Source organism: Bombina bombina, chromosome 9 (assembly GCF_027579735.1).
Source record: "Bombina bombina isolate aBomBom1 chromosome 9, aBomBom1.pri, whole genome shotgun sequence".
Lineage (NCBI taxonomy): Eukaryota > Metazoa > Chordata > Amphibia > Anura > Bombinatoridae > Bombina > Bombina bombina.
Window position 1 is genome coordinate 213,214,165 of NC_069507.1, and position 18,202 is coordinate 213,232,366.

The following is an 18,202-nucleotide window of genomic DNA, read 5'->3' on the forward strand; positions in this document are numbered from 1 at the left end:
GGAGAGTGATGCGGAAGAAGCCGCTTGATGTATGCAAACGCACATTTGCACAAGCCAGCTTCATTTTAGAAGAAGGTGCTGTGGACTGATGAAACAAAGATTGAGTTATTTGGTCATAACAAGGGGCATTATGCATGGCAGCAAAAGAACACAGCGTTCCAAGACAAACACTTGCTAGCCACAGTAAAATTTGGGGGATGTTCCATCATGCTGTGGGGCTGTGTGGCCAGTGCCGGTACTGGGAATCTTGTTAAAGTTGAGGGTCGCATGGATTCAACTCAATATCAGCAGATACTTGAGAATAATGTTGAGGAATCAGTCACAAAGTTGAAGTTACGCCGAAGCTGGATATTTCACAAGACAACGACCCAAAACACTGCTCAAAATCTACTCTGGCATTTATGCAGAGGAACAAGTACAATGTTCTGGAATGGCCATCCCAGTCCCCAGACCTGAATATCATTGAAAATCTGTGGGGTGATTTGAAGCAGGCTAACCATTACAGGCTATAGGAAGCGTCTTATTTCTGCTAAAGGAGGCTCTACTAAATATTAATACAGTCGTATGCAAAAGTTTAGGCACCCCTGACAATTTCCATGATTTTTATTTATAAATAATTGGGCTTTTGGATCAGCAATTTAATTTTGATCTATAAAATAACTGAAGGACTCAGTAATATTTCAGTAGTGAAATGAGGTTTATTGGATTAACAGAAAATGTGCACTATGCATTAAAACAAAATTAGACAGGTGCATAAATGTGGGCACAGTTGTCATATTGTTGATTTGAATACCTGTAACTACCTAGATCTGATTAATTGGAACACACAATTGGTTTGGTGAGCCCATTAAGCCTTTAACTTTATAGACAGGTGCATCCAATCATGAGAAAAGGTATTTAAGGTGGCCAATTGCAAGTTGTTGTTTTCTTTGACTCTCCTCTGAAGAGTGGCAACATGGGGGCCTCAAAACAACTTTAAAATGACCTGAAAACAAAGATTGTTCAACATTATGGTTTAGGGGAAGGCTACAAAAAGCTATCGCAGAGATTTAAGCTTTCAGTCTCCACTGTGAGGAACATAATGAGGAAATGGAAGACCACAGGTACAGGTTCTTGTTAAGGCCAGAAGTGACAGGCCAAGTAAAATATTGGAGAGGCGGGGGGCGGAGCCTGCTCTCAGTGCAGTAGGACGCGTATGTGTGAAGCTCTTGTTATCAGATAGATTTTGTGGGTGGTTTCTGCAGAGAATCTACATTATCTTACTCCTTTGTGATCATCTGTTCAACTGAGATCCAACAGATGCTAAGAGTGGATGTTTGACCGCGTTCTTACCTATGTTCTCTGGGACAGCTGTGTAACACGCATCTCCTCAGGCCTAGCAGCCATTTTACAATTGCCAAACCTAAGCAACAAGAGGATCTCACTAATCATAGCCTGTGCGAGAAGTGAAACATAGGTCTGGGGCTGCCGCATAAGTACCCCCCCCCCCCCCAAACTCTGGGGTTAAGCTATACTGCAATAGGATCATTTTCGATACTCAAGATATTTTCCTTGTATGGCACACAACCTGTAAGACATATGCCATGGGGTAATAGTACAATATGGCAATGAAAGACCTGCAGTTTGAGGAGGCCGTCTCTACATTGTTGGAAAGCCACTTTCAGGAACTACACCGACTTGTGAAAAACTGTTTTAGCCTTAACTCTCTGACCAGAGTGAGCCAGGATCACAATCCGGAACTCCCCAAGAATGAGCCGGGAGCGGCATTAAGAGCCACTAATATTCCTAACTCTTCAAATGCCATGCAGTCAGTGCACGCTAAGTACCGGTCTCTTATTGACAACCAGTGCAAAACGCTAGGTGTGGGGAGCAATCCACAACAGCCGAAAGCGGTTCCTATCTTGTGTTCAGGTCTCTATGGGCAAGGAGACATGACTCAAAAGGTAAATTGCCCAAAGCAACAAGCCGCTTATGTTGGACAAAAAGCACTATCTATAAGATCCCTGGCTACTGACAGCACCATTGGTCACATATTCTGTACCTGACCGATAAGATTCTGGACTGTGGTTAGTAATGATACATGCTGAGAGGATTCTTAGCTTGCTAACAGGGAGATAGTTGTCTGTACCTTGTTCAATATGCGATGATATGATTGTTTTGTTTTTGAAGATCTGTTTTGCAGAGGGGGAATGAGAGGGTTCTATTGAAGCTCCTAACATTTAAACTATACCTAGAATATATGTAGAGCGCATAAATAACCACCATAAAAGAGCTGTTAAACATAATTAGCAGTGTTGCAGTTTATGCTAGCTAAAACTACACTCCATGCTATTAAGTACTACAAATTGACCTCATTAACTCCTTGTAGGATGACACCCCCTTGAAATATCTTTCTGTTAATTTTTACAGGATATATTGTACAGGCTTAGAACCAATAGAATTGTCTATTTACATAATTTGTATTTTATACTCAATGTTTCTTTCTCCATAAACTAAAGCACCCCTAGTCTGCGAACCTAGAGCCCCTTCAGTCTCACATAAGCTTGAGTGATAGGCCTTGTCCTGTAGTCGGTTTATGGGACAGGTAAGGTCACCTATTAAAAAGGCTCTATGTATCCCTGGGAACTATTTTTGTAAAATTGGGCTACTGATTTTTCTGAAGATTTTCCCCTGTATACTAGCCATTGCCATTCTTTAGATATATTTGAACGCCCCTGCCATGGAGATCCCATATTCTAATTCTATATGAGTACATTTCTGCCTTTCCGTATGTATATTGTTATACTACAGCTTTGATATTTAGCTTAGGTATTGTGTCCTCTCTGAATACTATACCTCTGTGCTCCTCCTGGAACTTATCCAAGTTGAGGTTGGTTATTTTCTGTAACTTATTTATAATTAATTTACATAATACATATGCCCCCCAGGCACCACCTATACAAGTAGTTTGATAACGACTAATATCAGTTTTAGCAACCCATCGTATATGCTGTTGGTTGTTTGTCATACTGTGTCATATGATATCTCAGGTCCTCACTAAAATACCCTGTTATGTCATAATTCTATCCCAGGGGGTCCAAGGGAGGCCTCTATATACCTTTGGGGGAAATTACTTCACCTCTTATAAGTCTGATATTTTAAATACTAATTATAAGGTGCAAATTGAGATGTGTTTATATATACTGGACTAGTTATATTCATATATACCTGTTGATTTGTTGTTGATATATACATTTACTGTTTTATGCTCTATCAAACCCAAGAGTGGCTATGGAATAATTTACCTCCATTGAGTGTTGGTATTTTATTACGGTCCAAGGGTGGCCTACTATTTTCAGAGGAGGATTATATAATTAGAAAAATGAGGTTATAGCTATCTTTGCCTACTTAATTTTTTGGATTTATATGTATCTGAGACTGTACATTATTTTATCAATGTGAACTTTACCTCAATGTCTGTAATACTTAAGCTTTGGCAATTCTGCATGCACTGTATATGTTTATATTTACCTCAATAAAAATATTAAAAATTATATATATATATATATATTGGAGAGGCAAAGGATGGTGAGAACGGTCAAAAACAGCCCACAGACCACCTCCAAAGACCTACAACATCATCTTGCTGCAGATGGTGTCACTGCGCATCGTTAAACAATTCAGCACACTTTACACAAGGAGAAGCTGTATGGGAGAGTGATGCGGAAGAAGCCTTTTCTGCACACACGCCACAGAGTTGCTTGAGGTATGCAAACGCACATTTGGACAAGCCAGCTTCATTTTGGAAGAAGGTGCTGTGGACTGATGAAACAAAGATTGAGTTATTTGGTCATAACAAGGGGCGTTATGCATGGAGGCAAAAGAACACAGCGTTCTAAGATAAACACTTGCTAGCCACAGTAAAATTTGGTGGATTTGGTTCCATCATGTTGTGGGGCTGTGTGGCCAGTACCGATACTGGGAATCTTGTTAAAGTTGAGGGTCGCATGGATCCACTCAATATTAGCAGATACTTGAGAATAATGTTGAGGAATCAGTCACAAAGTTGAAGTTACACTGCTCAAAATCTACACTGGTATTTATGCAGAGGAACAAGTACAATGTTCTGGAATGGCCATCCCAGTCCCCAGACCTGAATATCATTGAAAATCTATGGGGTGATTTGAAGTGGGCTGTCCATGCTCGGCAACCATCAAACCTAACTTAACTGGAGATGTTTTGCAAGGAGGAATGGTCCAAAATACCTTCATCCAGAATCCAGACACTCATTACAGGCAATAGGAAGTGTCTACAGACTGTTATTTCTGCTAAAGGAGCCTCTACTAAATATTGATGCAATATTTCTGTTGGGGTGACCAAATTTATGCACCGGTCTGATTTTTTTTTTTTTTTGCATATTGCACATTTTCTGTTAATCCAATAAACCTAATTTGACTACTGAAATATTACTGTATCCTTCAGTTATTTGATATATCAAAATGAAATTGCTGATCCAAACACCCAATTATTTATAAATGAAAATCATGGAAATTGTCAGGGGTGCCTAAACTTTTGCATACGACTGTGTGTATATATATATATATATATATATATATATATATATATATATATATATACTGTAAAATATATAGATAAATATACACACACTAAATGTTGGGCACAAGAGGTAGCATTTTATATGGCTTTCTAGCCATTAGAGGGTTAATAACACAGCAAAACAAACAATATTACAACCATAAAAAGCGCAATCCTGACAACTTTGAATTTCATCATTTGCAGTAATTTTTCATATTCAGTGACACCACAATAAGAGACGTTATAGGAAGAGATGTCATGAAATAAAGCAATGAACAAAAACAGACTTTTAAAAATGTTAAAGAATAAAAAGAATTCCTCTACTTTAGAATTTGTACAAGGAAACAGTCTGCATCACTAGTCAAAATGTATTAAAGTGTCTAATTTAAACAAATACTACATGTGCACATCTCTCTACAAACTTTTGCTATTAATAGTCATTTATTCTTCCAAATGATTGTAAAAATCGAAGCATTCTTGCAATATTGCAGTAAAGTTATAATGAAACATAAACCATCTCCTAATTATTTTTTGTAACTGTCCAACTCTTATATACTATCACTTCCTTATATATTACACTATTGCATGGATCATCTGAGTGTATAAAGACACACAGAACTGAAGTGACACAAAACTACCTTAGATAAACTGTCCTAATAGCAAGCAGCAATGCTTCCTAACGGCTAGATTACGAGTTTTGCGGTATCAGGGGTGCGGTGCTAACTTGCAGTTTATTCTCACCGCTCACTTACCTGCAGCGCTGGTATTACGGGTTTTTATCAACCCGGCGTTAACAGGCAGGAAGTGAGCGTAGAGCAAAATTGAGCTCCACACTGCACTCCAATACCAGCGCTGCTTAAGTCAGCGGTGAGCTGGTTGTACATGCTCGTGCACGATTTCCCCATAGGCATCAATGGGGAGAGCCAGCTGAGAAAAAGTCTAACACCTGCAAAAAAGCAGCGTCAAACTCAGTAACGCAGCCCCATTGATTCCTATGGGGAAATAAAAGTTATGTTTACACCCAACACCCTAACATGAACCCCCGAGTCTAAACACCCCTAATCTTACACTTATCAACCCCTAACCCGCCACCCCGACATCGTCGCCACCTACATTATATTTATTAATCCCTAATCTACCGCCACCACTATAATAAACATATTAAACCGTAAACCGCCGCACTCCTGCCTCGCATACATTGGTTAAATATTATTAACCCCTAATTTGCCGTCCCTAACATCGCCGCCACCTATCTACATTTATTAACCCCTAAACCTAACCCTAACACCCCCTAACTTAAATATAATTTAAATAAATCTAAATAAAACCTACAATTATTACCATAATTATTCCTATTTAAAACTAAATACTTACCTGTAAAATAAACCCTAAGCTAGCTACAATATAACTAATAGTTACATTGTATCTAGCTTAGGGTTTATTTTTATTTTACAGGCAAGTTTGTCTTTATTTTAACTAGGTAGAATAGCTACTAAATAGTTATTAACTATTTACTAACTACCTAGCTAAAATAAATATAAATTTACCTGTAAAATAAAACCTAACCTAAGTTACACTAACACCTAACACTACACTACAATTAAATAAATTACCTAAATTAAAAACATCAAATACAATTAGCTAAATTACAAAAAAAACCCACTAAATTACAGAAAATAAAAAACAAATTACAAGATCTTTAAACTAATTACACCTAATCTAATAGCCCTATCAAAATAAAAAAGCCCACCCAAAATAATAAAACCCCTAGCCTAAACCAAACTACCAATAGCCCTTAAAAGGGCCTTTTGCGTGGCATTGCCCCAAAGAAATCAGCTCTTTTACCTAAAAAAAAAAAACACACAACCCCCCCAATAGTAAAACCCACCACCCACACAACCAACCCCCTAAATAAAACCCTAACTAAAAAAACTTAAGCTCCCCATTGCCCTGAAAAGGGCATTTGGATGGGAATTGCCCTTAAAAGGGCATTTAGCTCTATTGCGGCCCAAAGCCCCAACCGAAAAAACCCCCACCCAAGAGACCCTTAAAAAATCCTAATACTAACCCCCGAAGATCCACTAACCGGGAGAAGTCTTCATCCAAGCGGCAAGATGTCCTCAACGAAGCCGGCAGAAGTGGTCCTCCAGACAGGCAGAAGTCATACATCCAGACGGCATCTTCATTCTTCATCCTTCCGACGCGGAACTGGTCCATCTTCAAGACATCCGGCGCGGAGTATCCTCTTCCAACGACGACTACCCGACGAATGAAGGTACCTTTAAGTGACGTCATCCAAGATGGCATCCCTTAGATTCCGATTGGCTAATAGAATTCTATCAGCCAATCGGAATTAAGGTTGAGAAAATCCTATTGGCTGATTGCATTAGCCAATAGGATTTTCTCAACCTTAATTCCGATTGGCTGATAGAATTCTATTAGCCAATCGGAATCTAAGGGACTCCATCTTGGATGACGTCACTTAAAGGTACCTTCATTCGTCGGGTAGTCGTCATTGGAAGAGGATGCTCCGAACCGGATGAACTTCAATCCTATTGGCTGATCCAATCAGCCAATAGGATTGAGCTCACATTCTATTGGCTGATTGGAACAGCCAATAGAATGCAAGCTCAATCCTATTGGCTGATTGCTGTTGGGGGGCAAATGGATTTTTGTATTATTTAGTGTAACAGCATTTTTCATATGTTTTCACTGTGTGTAGGAAGTGGTGTATGTTTAAATCGCATGCTAAAATCAATAAGCTGCAAAATATACAAAGTGCTTAAATATGAAGATTACTGTCAGACTAAATAATGCAAAATGCAAACATTAAATTACTACAGTAGTAGCCAAGTAATCCACCCTCTTTTACAACAAAACAGATCAGCTCTTTACCTAATGTGCAGGAGCTGTTTGTAAGTGTTTTTTCTTCTGATTTGTGGCAGTTTAAACATTGATCATTCAGAGAAGGAGCAGCAAGGAGTCCCTGCCAAGACCTGCTCTGAGTGATCAAGCAGAGTACTTGCTGCACACACAGTCTCACCGGCAGCTCCTCCCCATTAACTTGTGTCACACGTGCCCCAGCTCAGTAGCAGCCCTCCAAATATCCTGGAGGGGTCATTTCCAGGGATATAAAAAAATCCAGAGACATACAACAAAGTCCAGGGACTGTCCCTAGAAATCAGAGACTGTTGGTAACTATGCTTATATGTGGCTCATAATATTCTAACCCAACATGGAGCTAGCAGAAATATGGAAAGAACTTAAATTAGGCAGAATTTTCCATGGTGCAGGGTTATTCCGCTATATGGTTTTACTAACATGCACCCACACAGGCATCCTATGCTACTATTTACCTCTGCATTATAAATACTAGAGAAAATAAACTACATTCTTAAGCAAACAGAATGAGCATTCATTTAAATGCCTAAACACCATATTCTTTCATTCTAAGTATAACCTGTTAAGTGCTTTTAAGCATGTGGTGGGTTTAAAGACCATATACAGCACTATTTACAGGAAATTTGAGAGAGTTGTAAGTTTAAATGTTTATTTCCACTTCTAAGGCTAATATTCCTCTTTAATATTAAATTATATTTTAATGTGTCATGAAAATTCCTGTTTTATTCAAAATACTTGTATCCGTTTTTTGCTGTTCATTATAAAGAAAGTGATGACACCCAGTGGACACTAAATATACTACAGACAATAGAAACAATATTTGGCAGTGTTTCATATTCAGCTTCTTCCTTTACAGATTATTCATGTGTATTATCTTATTAATTAATGCTTCTGCACTGATTAAAGCTCGCAGCAACTATTTCTGTATTTATTTAGTTTTCATCATGGTTAAAAATGTAGACATGTTTTATTTTACTTAATCCTTTGAGTGCTAACGATGGCTCTGAGCCGTCGCAGAGTTTCCCACACTGGTGCTAACGACGGCTCAGAGTTGTCGCTAGCACTCTCCCACCTTGAGGGAGATCTGGGGGCTCCCACCCGCTCCTACCCCGGCGATCTGGCCTGCATAGTGACAGGCATCGCCCGGGATTCACGTTATGTGCGGTGACGTCACGCGCAATTACGTGATGACGTCACCGCGCAACTTTATTTATACTTAACAATGTTAAAGGGACACTGTACCCAAAAAAATTATTTTGTGATTCAGATTGAGCATGAAATTTTAAGCAACTTTCTAATTTACTCCTATTATCAAATTTTCTTCATTCTCTTGGTATCTTTATTTGAAATGCAAGAATGTAAGTTTAGATGCCGGCCCATTTTTGGTGAACAACCTGGGTTGTCCTTGCTGATTGGTGGATAAATTCATCCACCAATAAAAAAGTGCTGTCCAGAGTACTGAAACCAAAACAAAGCTTAGATGCCTTCTTTTTCAAATAATGATAGCAAGAGAACAAAGAAAAATTGCTAATAGGAGTAAATTAGAAAGTTGCTTAAAATTGCATGCTCTTTCTTAATTACAAAATAAAAAAATTGGGTTCAGTGTCCCTTTAAGTATAGGAGCAGGGGGCATGCTGCTTAGAAGCCTGTATCCCAGGCATCTAAGCAGCTACAGACCCCCAAGACCCACTGTTGCAAAGGTAATCGCCTAACCTCTCCAACAGTGTAAGTCATGGGGGTCTGAGAAAAAAAAAAAAAACCTTAAAAAAATCTTAGCACCCATGAGGGAAAGTGCTTAGTACTCAAAGGGTTAAACATTTATATAGGGGGATGTCATATAGGTTCAGCATTCCTGAATGGACACCCTAGGGGTGGAGAAATTTCCTATGAGGAACTGCTATATGTCTACTTAATGGTTCCATCTCAAGCATAGTTTAAAAATCTTTCCCTCTGATACCCGTGTAGCACCTCAGTGTAGTGTTACGAGGAGACGAAAAAACTTGTCTCTCACCCAAGGATATTGCACGGTTTGAAAGGGCTGAATTGGTTTAGGTTTAAAATATAAGAATTCTGCATCCCATTAAAATTTGCCTCAAATATATATCTATAAAACCTAGTACTGCAAATATAGGTTCTGTTACTAAATGTCTGGAAATAAAACTATCGATAAATGATTAATATTTTCCATCCACAGATTCCTCACTGGTATCAGTCACTTGTCAGCAGTCCTGCGTCTGGAATACGCACAAATAAAAATCCCATATTCCATAGTATCTCCTCAGTGACCCATACTTCCATGACATCTCCTTCCAAGCAGCTGTCACATCAGAGGAAGCAATGATGAAAACCTACAGGAAGATACATGTCTGGTTGCAGACAAAAGCAAATTGCAGCCAGTGACAATGCAGCAGCATTCTAACTAACAAATTTAAATTGATTTATTCAAGTGCATCTTAATCAGTGATAACATTTACTGTAACCGAGACAAGAAGTGAGAAGAAAAAGCACAAAACTACAATGGATGGAAGTCTATTCTTCTACGGTGTTTGAAGCTGTTAGAAAGGTTCATATAGTTGTAACCTCATTTATACTGATGCAAAAAATTCTCTCCAGGTCAAACTGGAAGCTAAGGTTAGTGCTGCTCCTAAAGACCTTCTTCCTGATAACAAAGTGATCATCTATTCCAGCATTAAAATCAAATACAGACTTGGAACAAGCAGTTGATGGTGGATCAACTAACAAATGTGTGGTTAGTGTCTTACCTGTTTGTCCTTCTGGTCTAATGGCTCAGGAAAACATATTGTCTAGGTACAGAGTAAGTATTTTGTAACGCTGAAGACCTCTGTAATCTTTCATGTGTTACATTGTATGTGTTGTTTAATTTTACACTTTTTTTTTTCTTTTGTCTCATCATTTTTATTTTTATTTTGAAATGGACAAATATGTTGGTAAAATATGCTCTAGCCACTTTGAAGTGAAATACACCATAGACCAAAAAAATGTGTCAGTGTTTCACCTCAGTGTCTGATTCCTCATTACAGACTGGTGTTATCTTGGTATGGTTAAGATATGAACCATGACATCCAATGAAAGTGTCAACACTTAGCAATAACTACGATCAGATCATCGTACAACAAATTAAGCTGACGCCTGCACCAGCCATGTTTCCATTGTGGAACCAGAGAGACTTCCTAAACCACAAGATGAAACTTTGTGAGACACTAGGCAAATAAATAAAGACAACACAGAATTTATGTATGTAATTGTTTGTCGTGGAGGCTTAAATATTAGCAGTCCAGTAAAACCATCACTTTTAAATAGTGTTTTATGAAGATGCTAATGTCTTGTTCAGGGCTCCATCAATCACAAACATTTTACTGCCATTTGCTGTAAATCATTAAATAAAGACCTGACTTTAAACAAGATGCCCATAGTCCCAATTTGCTATGTAATAATGCTGAAAAATAGGACTTAAAGGGACATTCTACTCTAGAATTTTTGTTTAAAAAGATAGATAATCCCTTTATTACCCATCCCCCAGTTTTGCATATATATGTTTTACCTCTGTGATAACCTTGTATCTAAGCCTCTGCACACTGCCCCCTTATTTCAGTTATTTTGACAGACTTGCATTTTAGCCAATCAGTGCTATCTCTATGAAACACATGAACTAGTGCTGTCTAGCTGTGAAAAACTGTCAAAATGCACTGAGATAAGAAGTGGCCTTCAAGGGATTAGACATTAGCATACATGCCTACCTAGGTTTAGCTTTCAACAAAGAGAACAAAGCAAATTTGATGATAAACGTAAATTGGAAAGTTGTTGCATGGCCTATCTGAATAATGAAAGTTTAATTTTGACTAGACTATTCCTTTAACGACAAGACAGTTACCAATAACTAAAAAAAAAAGTGTGTATATATATATATATATTAATATATACACACACACACACACATACATTTCCATCTTAATGGGTGGAGAGTCCACTGTTGCATTCATTATCTGTGGGAAATAAGAACCTGGCCACCAAGAGGAGGCAAAGACACCCCAGCCAAAGGCTTAAATACCTCCCCCACTCCCCTCATCCCCCAGTCATTCTTTGCCTTTCTTCACAGGAGGTTGGCAGAGAAGTGTCGGAAGATTATGGAGTAATCTCTTATGGAGGGTAGTACTCTTCGAAATAGGACTGGAGTTTTAAGTAATCCTGTCAGCCTCTCAGTGAGAGCATGGATTAAAGTTAGAGTCCGGAGATGCAGGGAGTGACATCTCTGCGAAACCATCCCGACTCATGTTAACTGCGAAGTTTGCCCCCTCCTATGCCAACCTATATTTGGGTTGGTGGGAGTTGTCCCACGTCTATGGAGATGGGAACCCCTTCAGAGATTACATACATTATTTTGGTCGCTATATCGACGATATTCTGTTGATTTGGAAAGGTCCAGTGGATCTCCTTGACTCGTTTCTAGCGTATCTACAGAACAATTCATTGAATCTTGAATTTACTATGGAAAGTAGTAAAAATTCGATTCCATTTTTGGACATTGAATTACATTCTAATGTTCAGAAATCATGTATTGACATAGAATTGTTCCGTAAACCCATAGCTGGCAATACAATTCTGAATGCCAAATCTTGTCATCCTAAGCATACCATCAAGTCTATCCCAAAAAGTCAGTACATGAGGGTGAAGCGTAATTGCACAAATCATATGAGCTATGAGAGGCATTCCAGTGAATTAACTGAAAGATTAGCCCAGAGAGGGTATTCACTTGATATTTTAAAACAAACTAAGCTTGAGGTTGATCTATTAGACAGAAAAGACCTTTTCGTGTCAGGTAGATCAAAGGATATTGATAAATTTAAACAATTGAAATTTATCACTTCCTATAGCATGGAGTATGGGAAAATTTGTGATATAATTAGGAAGGCACTTCCTATTCTGACCACTGATGACAGCTTGGTTGATATTGTCAAAGAGGGTGTTTGTTTCGTGTCTCGTAGGGCACAGACCCTTGGGAACATACTGTCTCCCTCTATGTTGTCACGGCAACAACCACAAAGAAACTGGCTCTCTATTAAACCTGTTTTTTTCAAATGTGGAAGCAGTAGATGTAAGTCTTGTGCCTATGCGTCTTTTGGCACTAGTTTTACATCTACTAATAACCAAAAGATGTTTGACATTCGTGAATATATGACATGCAATTCTTGCTATGTTATATATCTTTTGACCTGCAGGGGGTGTTTCAGACAGTATGTAGGACAAACGACACGTGCGCTAAAAGATCGCTTTCTTGAGCATTTACGCTCAATTGATGATCCAGAGTCCACTACTCCTATCTCCCTGCATTTCAAAAAGCATCACAATTCCGATAGCTCACTGCTGACATTCCAAGCGATCCAACTGATTCCCAGACACCCAAGAGGTGGTAACAGAGGTATTGCACTCAGTAAAAGAGAGGTATATTGGATTTTTCAGTTGGGCACTAGGGTGCCAGCAGGTTTAAATTTTGATTGGGACGTTAAACTTTTTGTAGATCAATAGAGTTTCAATATTTTTATTTACATATTTATTTTTATTCACTTCTTCTGCTTATTGTTTTTTGTGCATTAGTTCAAATTTCAGATTTATTCTATTGTGGTACTATATTAACATAAATAATAATTAGTGTATTTAAATTTACACATATATGTACCTGTCATTTTATTTTATTTTGACAGGCATATATGTCTTTAATGAGTTTGTACACATATTAACTATGTTGTTTTTTATTATAGTGCCGCATTAATTTGTTTCTTTTTTCACTTTTTGAATTTTTTTATATATTTATATATTTTTTTATTTATTTGTATTATATATGCACAGTTTAGACATTGTAACCTCAGTGGCATGCCCTGCCCACATTATCCTACTTTTTCTTGGGATTGGCTTTATATTAATTAGCCTTTAATTGCTGTGATTGATCAGCAGATTTGTATATAAAGCATGGTATTGTGGGTAATAGGCAAGGTCACTGAGGATGATTATGTAGTAACATAAGGAAACGCGTCTGACCTTTCTTATTCCCTGTTCTGCTGCCTGTCTTTTGCTGTTAACTTGTTGGAGATTTAGCCTTTTTGAAATTTATGGCGTATGAAGTAATCCTAACATGATCTAAATAAACAGGTATCTATCTTGCATTCACTTTCTGTGTTGTGTCTCACTGCTACCGGGTGCGCTGGAACTGTTGCTTTTGTTGTTGTTGGTGGGCGTGGATGGAGCGCTCTGCTTTCCCTTGCACCGGAGCAGCTTAGTGAATGTGTACACGTCACTACGGACGTCAAGCAAGAGGGTGTGTATACTACGTGAAGAGCGTCACGTGATCGGACATACACGCTGTTAGTGTTTTAGCGCTTCCCTAAGCTGCAAGTCATGTTAACTGCTCCTTGGCAATCAGCGTTGATGAGTTTCTGCCTGCCTTTATTCACTCAAGTCCATGTCAGGAGCGATGCTACTAACCTGTCACACTTGAAGGGCCGTGTTCCTGTTCCACAGCATAGATTCTGGTAAGTTTGTTTCATTTATACACATATGATAACGCAAGAAGACAGGGTCACAGTGTTTCTCCTTTTATCACTATAAAATCAAGGGTCAATATCCATGGAAAGGGGATTATTGAACAGGGGGGGATTTATGCATAATATCTTTATTGTGTTAATGCTACATCATGTGTGAGATCAGGCTCTAGCAATGTGTGAACAGTCAGGCGAAGATCGGTGCGGCCTGTTTTTGGCGTGTTTTCTCTATAGTGTAGGTTTCTCCGTGATCCAGGTCATAGGAGGTGGTGAGTGCCCCGGCCATTGGTGTATAAAGGTGCCATTTAATTAATCTCAGTCCGTATTAAAGGTGCAAGCTATGGAGGACTCTGATATGTTAGAGGATACTCCCTCTTTAATCAAATCCAATACCTGTGTTTATTGTGAGGAGGTACAGGTTGATCCGCCTGCTCAACTGTGTTCCACATGCTTTGATAAGATTGCAATATCTAAGAAGAATAAGATATTTAGTACCACTGAGCCGTCCACCTCTGAGGGTTCTCCGTCCCGCGAGGTACGTTCCCCAAGGCCCTACTAATCCTCCCCCGGGACGGGCCTCGTGGTCGCCAGATTTCACTGCCCAGCTGCAAGAGGCAGTTTCTGCGGCCTTCAATGCCCTACCTTGCCCTGCGAAGCACAAGCCTTCTGTCCCGGGGTATTCTACTCTGTTGGATGTCTGAGAGATTATCCAATGTGGAGGATGCCTCCGACTCGTCGGAGGAGCCAGATTTCAAGTTTAAGATAGAGCATTTGCGCTTTTTACTGAAAGAAGTGCTTGCTACGCTGGAGGTTCCGGAACCGAAGCTTCCGGAAGAACTTTGATCCCTAAGCTAGATAGGGTTTACAAGGACAGGGTGGTGCCCCAATCCTTCCCAGTTCCTGTGAAGATGGCTACGATTATTAAGAATGAGTGGGAGAAACTGGGCTCTTTCCTTTTCTCCCTCTTTTAAAAGGTTGTTCCCTGTTCTGGACCCTCAGCTTGAGCAGGGCACTATGGTTAAAGTCGTGGTCTGCTGACATGACTTCCAAGTCTAGATTACTATCCCTTCCGTTTCAGAGGAAAGTTATTTTTGGTCCAAGCCTGGACTCTATCATATCCATGGTCACGGGAGGTAAGGGTGCTTTCCTTCCGCAGGATAAGAAGAATAAGCCTAGGGGCTCTACTTTTCGTCCCTTTTGTTCGAACAAGTCTGCTGCGAAGACTGAGCAGTCCAAGGGATCTTGGAAGCCAGCTCAATCTTGGAACAAGTCCAAGCAGAGCAAGAAGCCGGCCGAGACAAAGTCAGCATGAAGGGGCAGCCCCCGATCCATCACTGGATCGCGTAGGGGGCAGACTATCTCTGTTCGCAGAGGCTTGGATAAAAGACGTCCAGGATCTTTGGGTTCTGGAGTTTAACACCCAGGTTACAGGATAGGGTTCAGGACTCATCCTCCCAGGGGCAGATTCCCTCTGTCAAACCTATCCTCAGGACCAGAGAAGAGAGACGACTTTCTAGAGTGCGTGAGGGATCTCTCATCTCTCTGAGTAATCGTTCCAGTACCTCTAGCAGAAAGAGGTCTAGGGTACTATTCAAACCATTTTGTGGTCCTAAAGGAGGAGGGCAGGTTTCGCCCAATTCTGGACCTAAAGTGCCAAAAACAAGTTTTTTCAGTTCAATCATTCAAAATGGAGATGATCAGATTGATCCTGCCCCTAGTTCAAGAGGGGCAATTTATGACGACAATAGGCTTGAAGGCGACTGCCCCAAGAGTCTTTACAAAGGTTCTGGGGGGCTGCTCGCGGTAGCGAGAGCCAGAGGTATTGCGGTGACTCCTTATCTGGACGATATTCTGGTCCAGGCTCCGTTCCGCAGTCTCGTGGAGGACCACTCAAGGGCTCTTCTTCTTCTCTTTTGATCCCATGGATGGAAGATAAACGAAGGAAAGAGTTATCTGGTTCCCAGCAACAGGGTGAAGTTCCTGGGTACAATAATAGATTCCATATCTATGAATATATTCTTGACAGATCAGAGACGTTCCAAGATTGCGTCCAGATGTCTTGCCCTTCACACCTCCTCAAGGCCATCTGTGGCCAGGTGTATGGAGGTGATTGGGCTCATGGTATCCAGCATAGATGTCATTCCATTCGTCAGGTTCCATCTCAGACCTCTTCAGTTATGCATGTTGAGACAATGGAACGGCGATCACTCAGATCTATCCCAACAGATCTCTCTGAACAACTGAGTGAGGGAATCCCTCTCTTGGTGGATCCGTCTGGGTCAGCTGGCCCAGGGGACATCATTTTTGAGGCCATCCTAGGAGATTGCGACCACGGACGCAAGTCTATCAGGATGGGGAGCTGTTTGGGGTGCCAGAAGGGCACAGGGCAGATGGACTTGAGAGGAGTTGACTCTACCAATAAATATTATGGAACTTTGAGCGATAGTTAATGCTCTGAGGGCTTGGCCCTACCTGGGGTCGTCCCGATTCATCAGATTCCAGTTGGACAACATTACCTTGGTGGCTAACATAACCCATCAGGAGGGAATGAGAAGCTCCGTAGCCATGAGGGAAGTATCTTGGATTCTGGAATGGGCAGAGATTCACAATTGTTCGCTCTGAGCGATCCACATTCTGAGTGTGGACAACTGGGAAGCGGACTTTCTCAGCAGACAGTCGTTTCAGCCGGGGGAATGGTCTCTCCATCCTGAGGTGTTTGCGGAGATCTGCAAGATGGGGATGCCAGAGATAGACCTCATGGCGTCCAGACTCAACTTCAAGCTACCCAGATACGGGTCACGGTCCAGGGACCCACAGGCAGAGCCGATAGATGCCTTAGCAGTGCCTTGGGAGTTCAACCTAATTTATGTATTTCCACTGATGCCACTTCTTCCTCGAGTGGTGGCCACGGAGGACGTGGTTTGCGGATCTGGTGGGGATGTCATCATCCCCTCCATGGAGGTTACCCTGACGCAGAGATCTGCTGGTTCAGGGTCCCTTTCTACACCAAAATCTCAATTATCTGAGGCTGACTGCGTAGAGATTAAATGCCTAGACTTGGCAAAGAGAGGTTTTTCTGAGAGAGTAATTGATACTCTCATCCAGGCCAGGAAGCCGGTCACTCATTACATCTATTATAAGGTGTGGATGACCTACTTATCCTGGTGCTAGGAATGTGGATATCCCTGGCACAAGGTTAGGGTATCCAGGATTCTGGCCTTTCTACAGGATGGACTGGATAAGGGTTTTGCCGCCAGTTCCTTAAGGGGACATATTTCGGCATTGTCAGTGCTGTTACACAATAAGCTAGCGGAGCTTCCTGATATTCAGTCCTTTGTTCAGGCTCGGTCTAGGATCTGACCTGTCTTTAGAAATTCTGCTCCTCCTTGGAGCTTAAACTTGGTTCTTAAGGTTTTGCAGAGGGCTCAGTTTGAGCCTATGCATGTGCTTGACATTAAGATTCTTTCCTGGAAGGTTCTATTTTATTCTGACTATCTGCAATCTGAGCCTCCTTACCTGTTTTTTCACGGTGATAAGGCTGTGCTTCGAACTGGGTTGAGATTTCTTCCCAAGGTGGTGTCAGATCGTAACATCAATCAGGAGCTAGTAGTTCCTTCCTTGTGTCCTAACCCTTCTTCGTCTAAGGAAAGGTTACTGCATAACTTGGATGTGGTTCGTGCCTTGAAATTTTATCTTCAGGCCACAAAAGATTTCAGACAGACTTCGTCCTTATTTGTGGTGTATTCCCGGAAGCGTAGGGGCAGAAAGCCTCTTTTTGGTTGAGGAGCGTTATCTGTTTGGCCTATTAGACAGCGGGACATAAGCCTCCTCAGAGGCTACTTGGTCCTCCTTACATACTTTTACAAAGTTGATGTCTTTGCCTTGGCAGAAGCTGTGTTTGGGAGAGAGGTTCTGCAGGCTGTGGTGCCCTCAGTATAGGGTCCGCCTCCTTTTACCCTCCCATTTTTTGTTCATTCAGTGTCCTCTAGAGCTTGGGTATGGTTCCCACAAGTAATGAATGAAGCAGTGGACTCTCCTCCCATTAAGATGGAAAACATAAATTATGCTTACCTGATAATTTCCATCTGTGGGAGAAGAGTCCACTGCTCCCGCCCGTTTGCGGACCTAAATTTAATATTCTCTTCTGGCACCATTTATACCCTGATATTTCT

General features: G+C 40.6%; 1 protein-coding gene across 3 annotated transcripts in view; it reads left to right on the forward strand.

Moving 5' to 3' along the window:
* The window catches only part of CTBP2 (C-terminal binding protein 2), a 219,794-nt gene extending 208,895 nt beyond the window's left edge, over positions 1-10,899 (forward strand). For all 3 annotated transcript variants that reach the window (XM_053692600.1, XM_053692601.1, XM_053692599.1), the window contains one exon: positions 9,671-10,899. The gene's annotated coding sequence lies outside the window, so the exon portion shown is untranslated. The remainder of the gene's footprint in view (positions 1-9,670) is intronic.
* Positions 10,900-18,202: the final 7,303 nt, after the last annotated feature.